The following is a 16,506-nucleotide window of genomic DNA, read 5'->3' as shown; positions in this document are numbered from 1 at the left end:
GAGGGGAAGAGAGACACAGAGGAAGGAGAGGGGGAGGGGTGGAGAAGCAAATGGGCGCTTCTCCTGTGTGCCCTGGCCGGGAATCGAACCCGGGACTTCTGCATGCCAGGCCGACGCTCTACCACTGAGCCAACCAGCCAGGGCAAAAAAAAAAATTTTTTTTTTAAAAGGAAAAAAAAAAAACCAGAGAGAGATGGAGGGGAAAACTGTATCCTCCCTAATGTGACCGCATAAGCTGACATCTCATGCTAGTCAGAATATTTATTTATTTATTTTTTATTTTTTATTTTTGGTGAAGAGACAGAGAGAGGGACAGATAGGAAGGGAGAGAGATGAGAAGCATCAATTCTTCGCTTCAACAGCTTAGTTGTTTATTGATTGCTTTCTCATATGTGCCTTGACCGTGGGGCTACAGCAGACTGAGTGACACCTTGCTTAAGCCAACGACCTTGGACTCAAGCTGGTGAGCCTTGCTAAAACCAGATGAGCCCGCACTCAAGCTGGCGACCTCGGGGTCTCGAACCTGGGTCCTCCGCATCCCAGTCCGATTCTCTATCCACTGTGCTACTGCCTGGTCAGGCCAGAATTTTTATTTTTTAACTATTGGAGGTTTATTTGTTTTAAAGAATTTCAAATGATCTTTTTATTTTAAAGATATGAGGGTACTTAATGCCTACATGGAGAGTGACCATATATCTAAAAACAACTTCAATTTCAAATAATCTATTGCAGTATTCTTATAAAATATCATCATTACACCTAATTTTTTATAGTTCTCCTTATATGGCATAAAGTCAGGAGTAGAACTAAAATATCTTGCAATTAATAAAGTGTCTAATTTTCAATTTAGAAAACATGATCACAGGCCCTGGCCGGTTGGCTCAGCAGTAGTGTCCACCTGGCATGTGGAAGTCCTGAGTTCGATTCCCAGCCAGGGCACACAGGAGAAGTGCCCATCTGCTTCTCCACCCTTCCCCCTCTCCTTCCTCTCTATCTTTCCCTTCCCCTCCTGCAGCCAAGTCTCCATTGGAGCAAAGTTGGCCAGGGCGCTGAGGATGGCTCTGTGGTCTCTGCCTCAGGCACTAGAATGGCTCCGGCCGCAACAGAGCAACGCCCCAGATGGGCAGAGCATCACCCCCTGGTGGGCCTGCCGGGTGGATCCCGGTCAGGCGCCTGTGGGAGTCTGTGTGACTGCCTCCCCGTTTCCAACTTCAGAAAAATGCAAAAAAAACCCCACAACATGATCACCATAACTGTTGGGTTACTAAAAAGGGACCCCCACTCCCAGCCGTAAGTTCCTCTGCATGTTTTTACTTGAGTCCTGGGATTTAGATTGACTACCACTTTCAGTTCACTTAATCTAACACTTACTGTTGGAAGAGCTTATAAATATGTATTCTGTGAATTCCTTAAAACAATATTATGCTATTATTAACCCTATTTTGCAGGTGAGGAAACTGAGGCACATAAAGGTTAAGTGACTTGCCAATTAAGTGGTGAAACTGGATTTGAACCCAGACAGTCTGACTTTAGAATGCTCTTAATTACTATTTCTTATTGGCTTGCTACATGGCATATGGCTATAACAATCGGTGACATGATACAGGATTTCTCAGGATGCAGTTTCTAGGCTGTACTGGGACAGCAAATGTTATGAATGAGAAAGTCAAACCATGCTTCTTGGAAGTCAAGCATAACTCTGATATCTAAGTGAGGTACCAAGTTCAGTGGTCCCCAAACCACAAACATTCCTTCAGGGCCAGAGGGACCTCAGAGAACAAGAGTCTGTGCCCCTCCCTTACCCTACTTCATGGAAGTGAGGAAATGGAAGGTTTGAGTGAGCAAGAAAGAAACCCAAATACTTAAAATGTTACATGGGAACCCAAATTTAAACCCAAGTGTGGTTTTTATTTATTTATTTTTAAGATGTTACCAAGAAAAATGAGTCAGGGTTTCATAACTAAAGACCATGAGACACTAAGCTGAAAGGAAGGCCCTAAAAGTATGTGGTGTGTATAATGGCAAATAAAATGTGAGATGTGGATATTTTCTTTTGCACACTCAACCAGAGCAGAGCCCACCCTTTTCACGGCCTTGTTGTGGTCTCTTCAGGCCTGATAAACACTGCTTATCTCACCCTGATGACTCCTTGGGACCCCACCCCACCACAAAAGCATGCAAGCATCCAGTGGGCGGTAGCTAGACTTGGTATACCTGGGGCATTTGCTGAGTGGCCCCAGACCTAGCACTGGCACCAAGTTTGAAGATGTGTCATTCTGGTCCCCTAGAGGTGACTCACTGGAAACCTCCTTCATACACCTCGAGTACTGCCAGGTTCTCTCAGTGACTGAACCTAACAGCCTGCAGGTGGAGGCAGGCAGAAGCAGATTTCGGGGTGCTCTGGGACTTTCGCTGACTCACCCCCAGGCCCAGTGCTGGTATAAAAAAAACAGGCCTGGTGTGCAGCTTGGTCCTTCCTGTGCACATCCAGGCCCAGCAGAGGCAGCCACAAACCGTAAATTGCTTATAGCTCAAAACAGGTTGCCCAAGGCCAGTCACGGGCAGCATCTGACATTGCCTGTACCAGAGTCCCTCCCAAGAAGCCCAGAAACAACATACCCAGTGGCCAGCTTTAGACAACATCAGACAGGATCTAATAAGGTTCCCAAGTGGCACAGCCAATGGGAGATCTCAGCAAGCACCAGACCCTGCTGAGGTGAATTCTGCTCCAGGTGGTCAGCACCTGCACAGCAGCTCGCATGCCGTGGTCAAGGTTGTGCCTCACAGTCAGCCAGCCTGAGGGTTGATCCCACATACAAACAGGCCAGTAGCCGTCAAGATTCAATTATAACAAGAGGGCCCATGTAACACACACAAGGGACATTCCTGGAGCACCCAGTTCAGGCGATCAAGGAGACTGTACTACTCCACCCACATGAAACCTGCTATATAAGGCCACCCCATCAAGACTGGGAGTCACAGATCAATCTAATAAACAGAAACAAACACAAAGAGACAGTCAAACTGGGGAGATAGAGAAACATGCCTCAAATGAAAGAACAGGAGAAATCTCCAAAAAAAGAGCTAAATGAAATGGAGGCAAGCAATTTATCATATATAAAGTTCAAAGCACTAATTATAAGAATGCTCAACAGCATGAAAAAGGACATAGAAACCATAAAAAAGGACCAGTCAGAAATGATTAATATCTGAAATAAAGAATACACTAGAGCCTAATCGTGGTGGCACAGTGGCTAGAGCATTGACCTGGGTCCTGAGGACCTAGGTTTGAAACCCTGAGGTTGCCGGCTTGAGCGCAGGCCCACCAGCTTGAGCAGGGGGTCAATGACTTGAGTGTGGTATCATAGAAATGACCCCATGGTTGCTGGCTTGAGCAAGGGGTCACTGGCCCAGCTGGAGCACCCCGCTCCCCAGTCAAGGCACATATGAGAAAACAATCAATGAACAACTAAAGTGCCACAACTATGAATTGATTCTTTTTTTTTTTTTTGTATTTTTCTGAAGCTGGAAACAGGGAGAGACAGTCAGACAGACTCCTGCATACACCCAACCAGGATCCACCTGGCACGCCCACCAGGGGTGACGCTCTGCCCACCAGGGGGCGATGCTCTGCCCCTCTGGGGCGTCGCTCTGCCTCGACCAGAGCCATTCTAGCGCCTGGGGCAGAGGCCAAGGAGCCATCCACAGCGCCCAGGCCATCTTTGCTCCAATGGAGCCTTGGCTACGGGAGGGGAAGAGAGAGACAGAGAGGAAGGAGGGGGAGGGGGTGGAGAAGCAAATGGGTGCTTCTCCTATGTGCCCTGGCCGGGAATCGAACCCGGGTCCCCCGCACGCCAGGCCGACGCTCTACCGCTGAGCCAACTGGCCAGGGCCAGAATTGATTCTTCTCATCTCTCTCCGTTCCTATCTGTCTGTCCCTGTCCGTCTCTGTTGCTCTGTATATTTAAAAAAAAATACACTAGAAGGAATAAACATAGTTTAGATGAAGCACAGGATCCAATCAGAGATTTGGGGGAAAAATGGTAAAAACAACACTCAATGTGAGCAGCCAAAAAAGAATTTGAAAAAAGTGAGGATAGTTTGGCCCTAGCTGGGTAGCTTAACCATTGTCCCAGGATGCCAAGGTCAATCCCAGGTCAGGGCACAGACTCAAAGCAATAAATGAGTTCACAACTAAATGGAACAACTAAATAAAACAAGTTATGCACTCTTTCCCTCGCTCTCTCTTTCTTTCTCTCTCTCTCAAATCAATGGCAAAATATGAGATTAGCTTAAGATACCTTTGGGACAACATGAAGAATAACAATCAGAGGGAGAAAACAGCAAGCAAGTTATCAAGAATCTATTTGAAGAGATAATGCTGAAAAACTTCCCTAACCTGATAAAAGAAAAAAAAACACAAAAATCCAGGAAGCTCTGAGACTTCCAAACAAGAAGAACCCAAAGAGGCCCACACTAAGACACATCATAATTAAAATGGCAAATGTTAAACACAAAGAGAATCTTAAAAGCAGCAAGAGAAAGACAGCATCTGCACACTAAGTGTGTGCCCATCATACCAAGCAAACTCTTTTGTCTAGCTTTTATCATTTAAAATTAAAGGAGAAATAAAGAGCTTTCCAGACAAGAAAGAGTTAAAGAAGTTTGTTACCACCCAACCAGTACTACAAGAACTTTGATGATGATGATGACGTCTACAATAACGAGGAGAGGAGAAGAGGAAGTGAAGAAAAGGAGGAGAAGGAGGAAGAAGAAGAGAAGGAGAAAGAAGAGGAGGAAAAGGAGGGAGAAAGAGGAAGAGGAGAAGGTAGAATAGAAGAAGAGGAGGAGGAAGAAGAGGAGGAGAAGAGGAGGAGAAGAGGAGGAAGAGGAGGAAGAAGATGAAAAGGAGGAAGAGGAGTAGGAGAAGGAAGAGGAAGAGGAAGAGGAGAGGAGAAAGAGAAAAGGAGGAGGAGAAGGCGAGGAGGATGAGGAGATGAGGAGATGAGGAGGAGGATGCAGAGGAGGAAGAGGGAGAAAAAGAGAAAAAAAAGGAGAAAAGAAACCCAAAGAAACATAGTTAAATGAATAAAATGGCAATAAATATGTATCTATCAATAATCACTTTAAATGTAAATGGCTCACATGCTTTAATCAAAAGACATACGGTAGTTGAATGGATATGCTGTCTACAAGAAGCCCAACAAATGATAACATACAGAATGAAAATAAAAGGATAGAAAAAGATATTTCATGCAAAGGGAAAGGGAAAAAAAAGCTGGGGTAGCAATACTTACATCTGACAAAATAGACTTTAAAACAGACTATCTTAAGAGACAAGGATATTACATAATGATAAAGGGAGCAATTCAACAAGAGGATAAAAACACTGAAAATATACAAATACACAGAGGCTAAGTAACATGTTTCTAAACAACAAATGGGTTAACAATGAGGTCAAGGTAGAAATCAAATGGGTTAACAATGAGACCAAGATTACACCTGACCAGTGGTGGGGCAGTAGATAGAGCATCAAAAAACCCTGAGGTTGCCAGCTTGAGCACAGGCTCACCCAACTTGAGTGCAGGCTCACCAGCTTGAGCATCATAGGATCATAGACACAATCCCATGCTTGCGAGTTGAGACCTCCAAACAAGGCATGTATGAAAAGCAGTCAATGTATAATTAAAGTTCTACAACTACAATTTGACACTTCTCATCCCTCTCCCTTCCTAAATATCTCTCTCTCTCTCTCTCACTAAAGAAGAGAAAAAAGATACCTTGAAACAAATGAGAACACAAAAACCCAAAATCTATGGGACATAGCAAAAGCAGTCCTAAGAGGGAAACTCATAGCATTACTGGCCTACTTCAAGGAACAAGAAAAATTTGAAATAAACATTCTAACTCTACACTTACAAGAACTAGAAAAAAAAAAAAGTCCAAAGTGAGTAGAAAGAAGGAAATAATAAAAATCAAAGAGAAAAATAAATGAAATAGAATCTTAAGAGAAACAATATAAAAGATAAATGAACCAAGAGCTGGTTCTTTGTAAAGGTAAACAAGATTGACAAAACTTGAACCAGATCCACCAAGAAAAAAAGAGAGAGGACTGAAATAAATAAAATCAGAAATGAAAGAGAAGTATCAACTGACACCAAAGAAACACAAAGGATTGTAAAAAAAATATTATGAACAACTATATGACAATTGGACAATCTGGACAAAATGAAGCAATTCCTAGAAATATACAATCTTCCAAAACTGAATCAGGCAGAATCAGAAAATCAGAATGGTCAGATTACAACTAATGAAGTTAGAAAGTAATAAAAAAAAACAAAAAAACTCCATCCCTGTCTGGGTAGCTCGGTTGGTTAGTGTGTCATACCCACGTACTGGAGCTGTGGGCTTGACCCCTGGTCACGATGCATGTGAGAACTGACCAATGAATGCATTAGTGTGTGGAGTAGCATATTGACATTTTTTCTCTCTCTCACTCTCTAAAATCAATAATAATAACAAAAATCTCCCAACAAACAAAAATCCTGGACCAGATGGCTTCACAAGTGAATTTACCAAACATTCAAGAACTAACACCTGTCCTTCTCAAACTAGTCCAAAAAAGTCAAGAGGAGGAGAAACTCCTAAGCTCATTTTACCAGGTCAGCATTATCCTGATTCCAAAACCAGATAAAAACATTACAAAAAGGGAAAATTATAGGTCAATATTCCTGATGAACATAGATGCTAAAATCCTCAACAAAATACTGCCAAACCAGATCCAGCAATACATGAAAAAGATCGTACACCATGACCAAGTGGGATTCATTCTGGGGAGGCAAGGCTGGTACAAATTTGCAAATCAATAAATGTGACACACCACATAAACACAATAAACGATGAAAACCACATGAACATATCAAAAATGCAAGAAAATAGCCCTGGCCGGTTGGCTCAGCGGTAGAGCGTCGGCCTAGCGTGCGGAGGACCCGGGTTCGATTCCCGGCCAGGGCACACAGGAGAAGCGCCCATTTGCTTCTCCACCCCTCCGCCGCGCCTTCCTCTCTGTCTCTCTCTTCCCCTCCCGCAGCCAAGGCTCCATTGGAGCAAAGATGGCCCGGGCGCTGGGGATGGCTCTGTGGCCTCTGCCTCAGGCGCTAGAGTGGCTCTGGTCGCAACATGGCGACGCCCAGGATGGGCAGAGCATCGCCCCCTGGTGGGCAGAGCATCGCCCCATGGTGGGCATGCCGGGTGGATCCCGGTCGGGCGCATGCGGGAGTCTGTCTGACTGTCTCTCCCTGTTTCCAGCTTCAGAAAAGTGCAAAAAAAAAAAAAAAAAAAAAAAAGCAAGAAAATAATTTTTGACAAAATCCAGCAGCCATATATGATGAAATCTCTTAGCAAAGTGAGAATAGAGGAAACACCTCAACGTAATAAAAGCCATATATGACGAATTCACAGCCAACACTATACACAACAGGAAAAAAACGAAAAGTGTTTTTGTAACATCAGGAGCAAGATAAGGATATTTGCTTTCACCACTCTTATTCAACATACTGGAAGTCCTAGCCACAACAATCAGACAAGAAGAAGAAATAAAAGGCATCCAAATAGGAAAGGAAAAAGTAAATGTCATTATCTTCAGATAACATGATACTATTTATACAGAACAATAAAGATTCTTCAAAAATACTACTAGAACTGACAAATGAATTCAGTAAAGTAGTACAGTACAAAATAAATATCCAGAAGTCAGTTGCATTTTTATACACCAATATCGAACTATCAAAAAGGAAAACTAAGAAAACAATTTCATTCACAACTGCATCAAAGTTAAATAAATAATGTATCTAGGAATAAATTTAATCAAGGAGGTAAAAGACCTATACTCAGAAAATTATCAGATGTTGAAGAAAGAAACTGAGGAATATAGAAATAAGCAGAAGCATATACTGTTTATGAATAGGAAGAATTAGCATCATTAAAATATCCATACTACCCAAAGCAATCTATTCAACACAATTCCTATCAAGATATCAACTGCATATTTTACAGAACAAAACAAATACTCCAAAAATTCATATGGAAACACAAAAGACCCAGAATAGTCACAACAATCTTGAGGGAGAAGAACAAAGTTGGAGAAATCACACTACTTGATATCGAACTATACTTACAAGGCAACAGTAATCAAAGTAGCATGATACTGGCATAAAAACCAGTAATGTTCCAGGTAACGGAACAGAATAGAGAGCCTAGAAATAAACTCACGCCTTTATGCTCAATTAATATTTGAAAAGGAGGCAAAAACATACAATGGGGTAAAGATAATCTATGCAATAAATAATATTGGGAAAACCAGACAGATAAGTGCAAAAAAATTAAACTAGACCACCTTCTTTTACCATCCACAAGAATAAAAGCAAATGGATTAAAGGCCTAAACGTTAGCCTCCAAACCATAAAAATCTTAGAAAAAAACACAGGCAGTAAAATCTCAAACATTTCTCACAGCAATATTTTCTCAGATATATCTCCTTGGGCAAGGAAAACATAAGAAAAATAAATAAATGAAATTGACTACACCAAACTAAAAAGCTTTTGCACAGCAAATGAAACCATCACAAAATGAAAAATCAACCCACTGAATGGAAGGGCATATTTGCCAATGATACATATAATAAGGGGTTAATATCCAAAATTTATAAAGCACTTATACATTTTAAGACCAAAATAGAATACAATGAAAAAATGGTCAACAGACCTAAATAGGCAATTCTCTACAGAAGACATACCCACGGCCAATATACATATGAAAAAGTGTTCAATGTCACTAATCATCAGAGAAATGCAAATTAAAACCACAATGAGATACTACCTCACACCTGTTAGAATGGCTCTCATCAATAAATCAGTAAGCTACAAGTGTTGACGAGGATGTGGAGAAAATGGAACCCTCATACACTGTTGGTGGGAATGCAGACTGGTGCAGCCTCTGTGGAAAACACTATGGAGATTCCTCAGAAAATTAAAAATGTAACAGCCTTATGACCCAGTGATTCCACTTCTGGGACTATATCTGTAGAAATCCAAAACACTAATTTTAAAGACTATATTAAGGTGACCAATCATCCTCCTTTAGGGAAGACAGTCCTTTTGTAGGTTCTGTTCTCCCTTGAAAAGTGTCCTTCTACATGTTCTCCTTTTTGAAACTGGAAGACTCATCTGTAAACGTCTGTATTCGATCAATGCAGAGTTGGTCTGTTGCTTGCGATGTGACGTATTTGTATTTGACATGACGATTCGTCAAGGATCAGTACAGTGCGGCAAGACGTGATTATGAGACGCATGCACTCCTCACAGGGAACCTTGACAGAGCTTATGATATACCGAGCATGCAAATGGCTTTGTGTACTTCTTACTGAAACATGACCCGGCACATACAACATGTAGACTCATGATTATTTCTTTCTCAGTGAATGTTCAATCATAGACAGGTAAGCACAATTCATATATTAATTCATTATCTATTTAATAATTTCCAAATACGTATAATTTTATTTATAAGTATTTTCCCCAAATTTGAGTTTTAAAGTGGAAATTTAACCTTAAATTATATCTATTAATAACATATTTTGATTAAATAGTTGCATAAAACACGTTTTTTTAATTAGAAAATGATAAATACACCTGAATATCACTTCCAATTAGTGGTTTTGTTTGATATTTAGTTTTACTAAATGAATACTTTTTTCTTACAATTATTATTAAAAATTAATAGGCATATAAGCATAACAATATAAAATATTACAAATGTTTTTACTATGCATTTATCATATTATAGTATAGTATACTGTTGCAATGAATAAAATATTTCTTTTATTTATGATATTATTTTCTTCAACTTATTTTTGTCCTCCTTTTCATTGTAAAAAATTGGTCACCTTAACTATATGCACCCTTATGTTCATTGCAGCATTATTTACAATAGCCAAGATTTGAAAGCAGCCCATCAGTAGATGAGTGGATCAAAAAGCTGTGGTATAGGCCCTGGCCAGTTTGCTCAATGGTAGAGTGTTAACCAGCGTGTGGATGTCTGGGTTTGATTCCTAGTCAGGGTACACAGGAAAAGTGACCATCTGCTTCTCTACCCTTCCCCTTCTCCTTCCTCTCTATCTCTCTCTTCCCCTCCCGCAGCCAAGGCTCCATTGGAGCAAAGTTGGCCCTGGGTGCTGAGGATGGCTCCATGGCCTCTGCCTCAAGCACTAGAACGGCTCCAGTTGCAACAGAGCAAGGGCCCCAGATGGACAAAGCATCGCCCCCTGGTGGGTTTGCTGAGTGGATCCCACTAGGGCGCATGCAGGAGTCTTTCTCTCTGCCTCCCTTCTTCTCACTTCAGAAAAAAAAAAAAAAAAAAGTTGTGGTACATTTACACAATGGAACACTACTCAGCCATAAATAAAAGAAGGAAATCTTATACTTTGAGACAGCACAGATGGACCTGGACAGCACTATGCTAAGAGAAATAGCCAGTTGAAGAAAGACAAACACTCACATGTGAAATCTCATGAACAAAATAAACTAATAAACAAAACAGAAACAGACTCATAGAGAACAGACTAATAGCAGTCAAGAGGGAAAGGGCTTGCAAGGCTGGGTGAAAAAGGTAAAAAGGATTAAGCAAAACAACAACAAAACTCCAAAATTCATTGACACAGACAACAGTATGGTGATTATCAGAGGGAACAGCGGGAAAGGGGGAGGTAAAGCAGGGTACGGGGGGGAGAAATGGCGATGGAAGTTGACTTGGGGTGGTGAACACACAGTGCAATGTATAGATGATGTACTATAGAATTATATACCTGAAACCTATATGATTTTATTAACCAATATCATCCTAATAAATTTAATAAATACATAAATTAAAAAGTGAGATATGAAAAAGTGAGGGTGGGGGAAGGGGACAAGGGAGCTTTGAATGCAGGGTGGAAGAAAAACCAGAGCAAATCCACCCATCCATCCGTCCGTCAGTCCGTCTGTCCATCCAAGGAGCAATCAAAGAACAGGGAAACTCCATAAATATCGGTTAAGTGCATTAACTAAACTGATCAAAATACAACTTAAACGCAGGCCAAAAGGCAGGGCTTCCCAACAGAACAACACAATTTGAGTCACCCCAAACCCTGAGTTTTGTAAGACCTCAAACTGCTGGCTGAAGAACCACAAGTTGGCAGGAAGAGGTCCAGATATTTAACAGGAACCAAAGAACCAACGACCTGGGATCCCTCAGCTGCAGTCAGAACAGAGCCCTGCCGCCCTCTACCTGCCAGCAGCTTCACAGCAAGACTGGAGAGGTCTGCTGGCTGCCCCCCCAATCCCAGCCCACTGCTGTTCCTTCTGAGATGTCCCATTTGTTTCCTGCTTTCCCTGCAAGTTGAACTAGGTGTCACCTGCCAACTGTGGTGGGCCTCAGGGCACTGCACCCACTCGGGGAGGTCAGCCCCCAATCCAAATTAACAGCCTGTCTGAGGTTTGAGGAAACACAACTTGTCCCTGGTGCCACTTCTACGAGACAAGCCAACCACACTTCCAGGTGGAGAAAAGGTTTTTTGTTAGACATGAGCAATGTGATTTTTTTTTTGCATTTTTCCGAAGCTGGAAACAGGGAGGCAGTCAGACAGACTCCCACCTGCACCCCACAGGGATCCACCCGGCACGTCCACCAGGGGGCGATGCTCCGCCCATCCAGGGCGTTGTTGCTCTGTTGCAACCAGAGCCATTCCAGCACCTGAGGCAGAGGCCACAGAGCCATCCTCAGAGCCTGGGCCAACTTTGCTCCAATGGAGCCTTGGCTGCAGGAAGGGAGGAGAGAGACTGAGAGGAAGGAGAGGGGGAGGGGTGGAGAAGCAGATGGGTGCTTCTTCTGTGTGCCCTGGCCGGGAATCAACCCAGGACCCCTGCACGCCAGGCTGACGCTCTACCACTAAGCCAACCAGCCAGGGCCCAGCAATGTGATTTTAAAAGACTTCTTTCTTGCTCTAAAATACTTTTATGGTTCACATGGCCTGCAGATAGTAACAGTTAAGTTAAAAATTTATGATGCAAAGAAAAAAATTCCCCTAAAAGTTTCAGTACCAAACCGAATATATTAAGCATGGCATTCCCCCTGTAGGTAAGGACATTATAACAGTGATTGGCTGAAGGCTCAGTCAGGCCTGGAGCTAGCAGGGTCTTGGGGGACCGCAGTCTTGACCCTTTTACTTCTCCTCTGAACTCACATCTCACTTTCAGCTGACGCCCACCTGGAGCACTGGAGGGCTGGTAGCCTGGGGGGCAGTCTCTATTTATACATATGCACAGATATCTAAGTACATAAGAGTGGCCACGCTCCCAAAATGACTAGACCAGTGCTGGTATCAAGTAATCTATCTGTCTTATATTCATTCTCAAATTAGTCAGACCCATGTCCCAATTTTGGGGTCAAAATATGCTCACTAGTTATGTAGGTAATAAAGAACATGCTCTTTCTACTTTAGGAAGGTTAGTGCATTTATTTAACCTAGTTCTCAGTAAATCCAATTCAATGAACCCTCAGCCAGAGCCTCAACAATATTAAACAGCAGCAGCACCCACATCGACTACATTTAGGGCGACTGTGTGCCATGCATTTGTTCTAAAAAGCTAGATCGGTCAGTCTGTCCTCACTCATTTACTCCTCAACTTAACTCCATGAAGTTGGTCTTACTGTTTTTCTCATTCACCAAGTATTGTATGTAACGAGCCATCCTATGTCCCAGGCACTATAACAAGCAGTCAGGATACAGCAGTCCACAAAGCACGGAACTGTGCCCTCTTGGAGTTTATGTTAGAGTGACTGGGGAGGAACACAGCACATGGAATAGTTAGTTAAGCATCTTCCTGTTGGGCGATGTCAAGTGCTACCAAGGAAAACAAAGCCAAGTATGAGGGCTTTGTTTGAGGAATAACGAGGATGCTACCGTATGTGAGGTGGTCACAGTTGGCATGAGAGCAGGGCCCAGAAAAAGTGAGTGAGCGAGCTTGGGACGATGGGGAAGAGTAGTCCAAAGAGTGAGAACCACCAGGTCACAGAGAAGGAACCTGGGACCTGGAGAGGTTCAGAAGCTCACCGAGTCACTCAGCTGATCCAGGATGGAACTGGGGGCCAGACACAGGCAGCCCTGGTTCTGATGCCTGCGCTGTAGGCCACAGCGAGATGCCACGGTCTTTCCTGGTTGATTCCACCCTGGCCCTGTCTGTCAGTACTTTGTTTCCATGGCTGTGCAAGGCAGAAATCCACTGGTCTCGGCTACCACAGCACTGCTTGCCTGTCTCAACCTATTTCAGGCTGAAACTGTAGTCACCTGACTCCTAGTGAGCAATAAATCCCCTGGTCCCCCAGTCCAGAAACTCCCCAGACCGTGCCTTCCACGTGCTCCCGGAGGCCAAGGGACTCCTTGCCTCCTTTATGAGCTTATCCAGAACTCAGGTGCTGGTTCTCTACATCAACTTCCCTTTGAGTTTTTCTGTCTTCCACTGTGTTAACATACTCTCCCTTTTAAGTCCTTGTCCTCCTTTCCCAAGCTGGTTCCCTGTGCAGTCTGCTTCAGTAGTAGCCACTCACCACACGTGGCTTGTGGGTACATGAAATGTCAGTCCGAAATGAGATGTATGTGAGTATAAAATATTAACCAGATGCTGAAGATTTAGTGTGAAAAAGGGAATATAAAAAATCTCTCGCCCTGGCCGGTTGGCTCAGCGGTAGAGCGTCGGCCTTGCATGCGGAGGACCCGGGTTCGATTCCCGGCCAGGGCACACAGGAGAAGCGCCCATTTGCTTCTCCACCCCTCCGCCGCGCTTTCCTCTCTGTCTCTCTCTTCCCCTCCCGCAGCCAAGGCTCCATTGGAGCAAAGATGGCCCGGGCGCTGGGGATGGCTCCTTGGCCTCTGCCTCAGGCGCTAGAGTGGCTCTGGTCGCAACATGGCGACGCCCAGAATGGGCAGAGCATCGCCCCCTGGTGGGCAGAGCATCGCCCCATGGTGGGCGTGGCGGGTGGAACCCGGTCGGGCGCATGCGGGAGTCTGTCTGACTGTCTCTCCCCGTTTCCAGCTTCAGAAAAATGGGAAAAAAAAAATTTAAAAAAAAAAGAAAAAAAAAAAAAGAAAAAAAATCTCTCACTTATATCAACTACATGTTGAGATGAAAATATTGTGGCAATATTAGGTTAAATAAAATACATTAAAATGAATTTCACCTGTTTCATGTTATATTTCTCTTTGCCAGCACTACTTAGCCTGTGCTTTCAAGATAACCACCATCATGCTCAAAAGCCTATTAGCCTTGACTTCGTATTTCAGACAGAATATACCTGAGACCTCCAGCCTGTTTTGGGGAACAAAGTTTTTCCTACAGCAATATAAGACTCTGTTAGTCTTTTTAAATCTATTGTACAAAATCTGATTCAAGGTATTTCAATATACTATTGATCATTTCATTAAAAAATCTTTATAATCCCTTTTATTTTCCATTTATTCAGTTCATAGTTGAGAACCTCCATCACAACTAATATATGTCATAGTCTTACTAGATTCTAATTAATCTATTTGCTGAATTTCTTATCATTTGCTGAATGTGTATTAACCTCAATTTTCTTTCCTGGCTTTTAACTATTATATGGGGGAAATGTTCAAGAAACTAGCAGTGAACCTGATGGAAGTCCAGGCTAAGCTCAACAGACATTTTGGGATCATTATGGAAAAGTGATGGTCACTAGGAATCAAAAGGGGTTCACTTCCTAAGAAGAAGAGCATTGGAATAATTTGGTTCTCTAAATGGAGACCTGGTTGATTGAACAGATCAAGGTCACAAAGGATAGACCTTTGGGTTAACAGCTCCCAACTGGGGGCAGAGACCACACATGAATTTACTTTTTGATTCTGGGCAAGGGTTTCTTCAGTTTTATAGCCCCAGAGTCCTTAGGCTGACAGCTCACCAGCACAGGAAGCAGCCGCAGCTGAGGAGACCAAAGGGCACAAGGGAAAGAGGCCTGTAACGTAACTGCCAGGCACGTTCCTTGCAGGCTGGTGGAGACACAGAAGCCACCTCCGAAGAGGAACTGCTAAAATGTTTTCCGGCACTTTTCCGGGCATGGTCTCTGCCTCACAATCTGACACACATTCAAACCTCAATTTGTCTGTGCAAATGAAACAGGAGCCCTGGCCAGTTGGCTCAGTGGTAGAGCGTCGGCCTGGCGTGCAGAAGTCCCGGGTTCGATTCCCGGACAGGGCACACAGGAGAGGCACCCATCTGCTTCTCCACCCCTCCCCCTCTCCTTCCTCTCCGTCTCTCTCTTCCCTTCCCGCAGCCGAGGCTCCATTGGAGCAAAAGATGGCCCGGGCGCTGGGGATGGCTCTTGTGGCCTCTGCCCCAGGCGCTAGAGTGGCTCTGGTAGCAACAGAGCAACACCCCGGATGGGCAGAGCATCGCCCCCTGGTGGGCATGCCGGGTGGATCCCGGTCGGGCGCATGCGGGAGTCTGTCTGACTGCCTCCCCGTTTCCAGCTTCAGAAAAATCCAAAAAAAAAAAAAAAAAAAAAAAAAAGAAAGAAATAGGAGGTGTCCTGGTTCCACAGTCAATCCTGAGAAAGTGTGACTTGTGACTGCAGAGTCTAAGAGGCGCTGACCTTTAGTGAAAGCTTACAAAGTTCTCTGCACTTGAAGAAGAGAGCAGACAGAACACCTGTGCCAGTCAGGTCTGATGTGTGCGGGCAGACTTTCTGCTTTTAAACAAAGAAACCAGGACCTAACCTCAAAGCCTGTATTTACTAAAGAAGCGTTAGTGTAACCTATGGCAAAAGCAGATTCCTAGATCTAGTACTTAAAAAGTGGTTCTAAGTCTCTCAAATTGCTAAAAGATACCTCTCAAAATTAAACCAAAAACATAGCCACAAATGCAACGCCTAGAATTTGACTGGATATTGGTTTTTTAAAAAAGATACTCTTGTGACAAGTGAGTAAATTTGAATAAGGGTAGAAGTTAGATGAAATTGAGATTGCCGTTCTTTTCATAAATATTTCAATGTTATTGGAATTATGCAAAAGTATTTAGGAATGAAGTGTGGGTGTATAGAGAGAGTACAACTTTGGCAAAATGTTAACAAATAGGTATGTAAATAACCATCATTCTGAATTCTATGGCCCAAAGGTTTTTTACACCCCCTTAGTATACAGACTGTATATGAAAACAAGTTGATGGGACTGGTGATTGTGCTGCCCTATAAAATTTCACATGCCTTAGCAAAATTACACTGAACAATGTATGCATGTCCTATAAAGAAACTACCTGTGGCTTCACCAGTCTTCAAACAGTTGTTCATCTAATCTTGGGTTAGGAATGCATGAACTGAGTCAGGCAGATCTGGGTTCTAGCCCACTCTGCCATTTATTTGCTGTGCGAACTTGGACAAGGTACTTAACCTAAGCTTTGTTCT

At 43.2% G+C, this 16,506-nt stretch overlaps 1 protein-coding gene and 1 non-coding gene across 2 annotated transcripts in view; one reads left to right on the top strand and one right to left on the bottom strand.

Moving 5' to 3' along the window:
• Positions 1-16,506, bottom strand: part of CD58 (CD58 molecule) — a 66,984-nt gene that overhangs the window by 41,445 nt on the left and 9,033 nt on the right. The gene's annotated exons all lie outside the window — the stretch shown is intronic.
• Positions 13,757-13,832, top strand: TRNAA-UGC (transfer RNA alanine (anticodon UGC)). Its single transcript has one exon. It is a non-coding gene; the product is annotated as a tRNA-Ala (tRNA).

The sequence above is a fragment of the Saccopteryx bilineata genome, chromosome 3 (genome assembly GCF_036850765.1).
Source record: "Saccopteryx bilineata isolate mSacBil1 chromosome 3, mSacBil1_pri_phased_curated, whole genome shotgun sequence".
Taxonomy (NCBI): Eukaryota; Metazoa; Chordata; class Mammalia; order Chiroptera; family Emballonuridae; genus Saccopteryx; species Saccopteryx bilineata.
The sequence above is the reverse complement of the archived record's forward strand: the minus strand, read 5'-3'. Positions and strand labels throughout refer to the sequence as shown.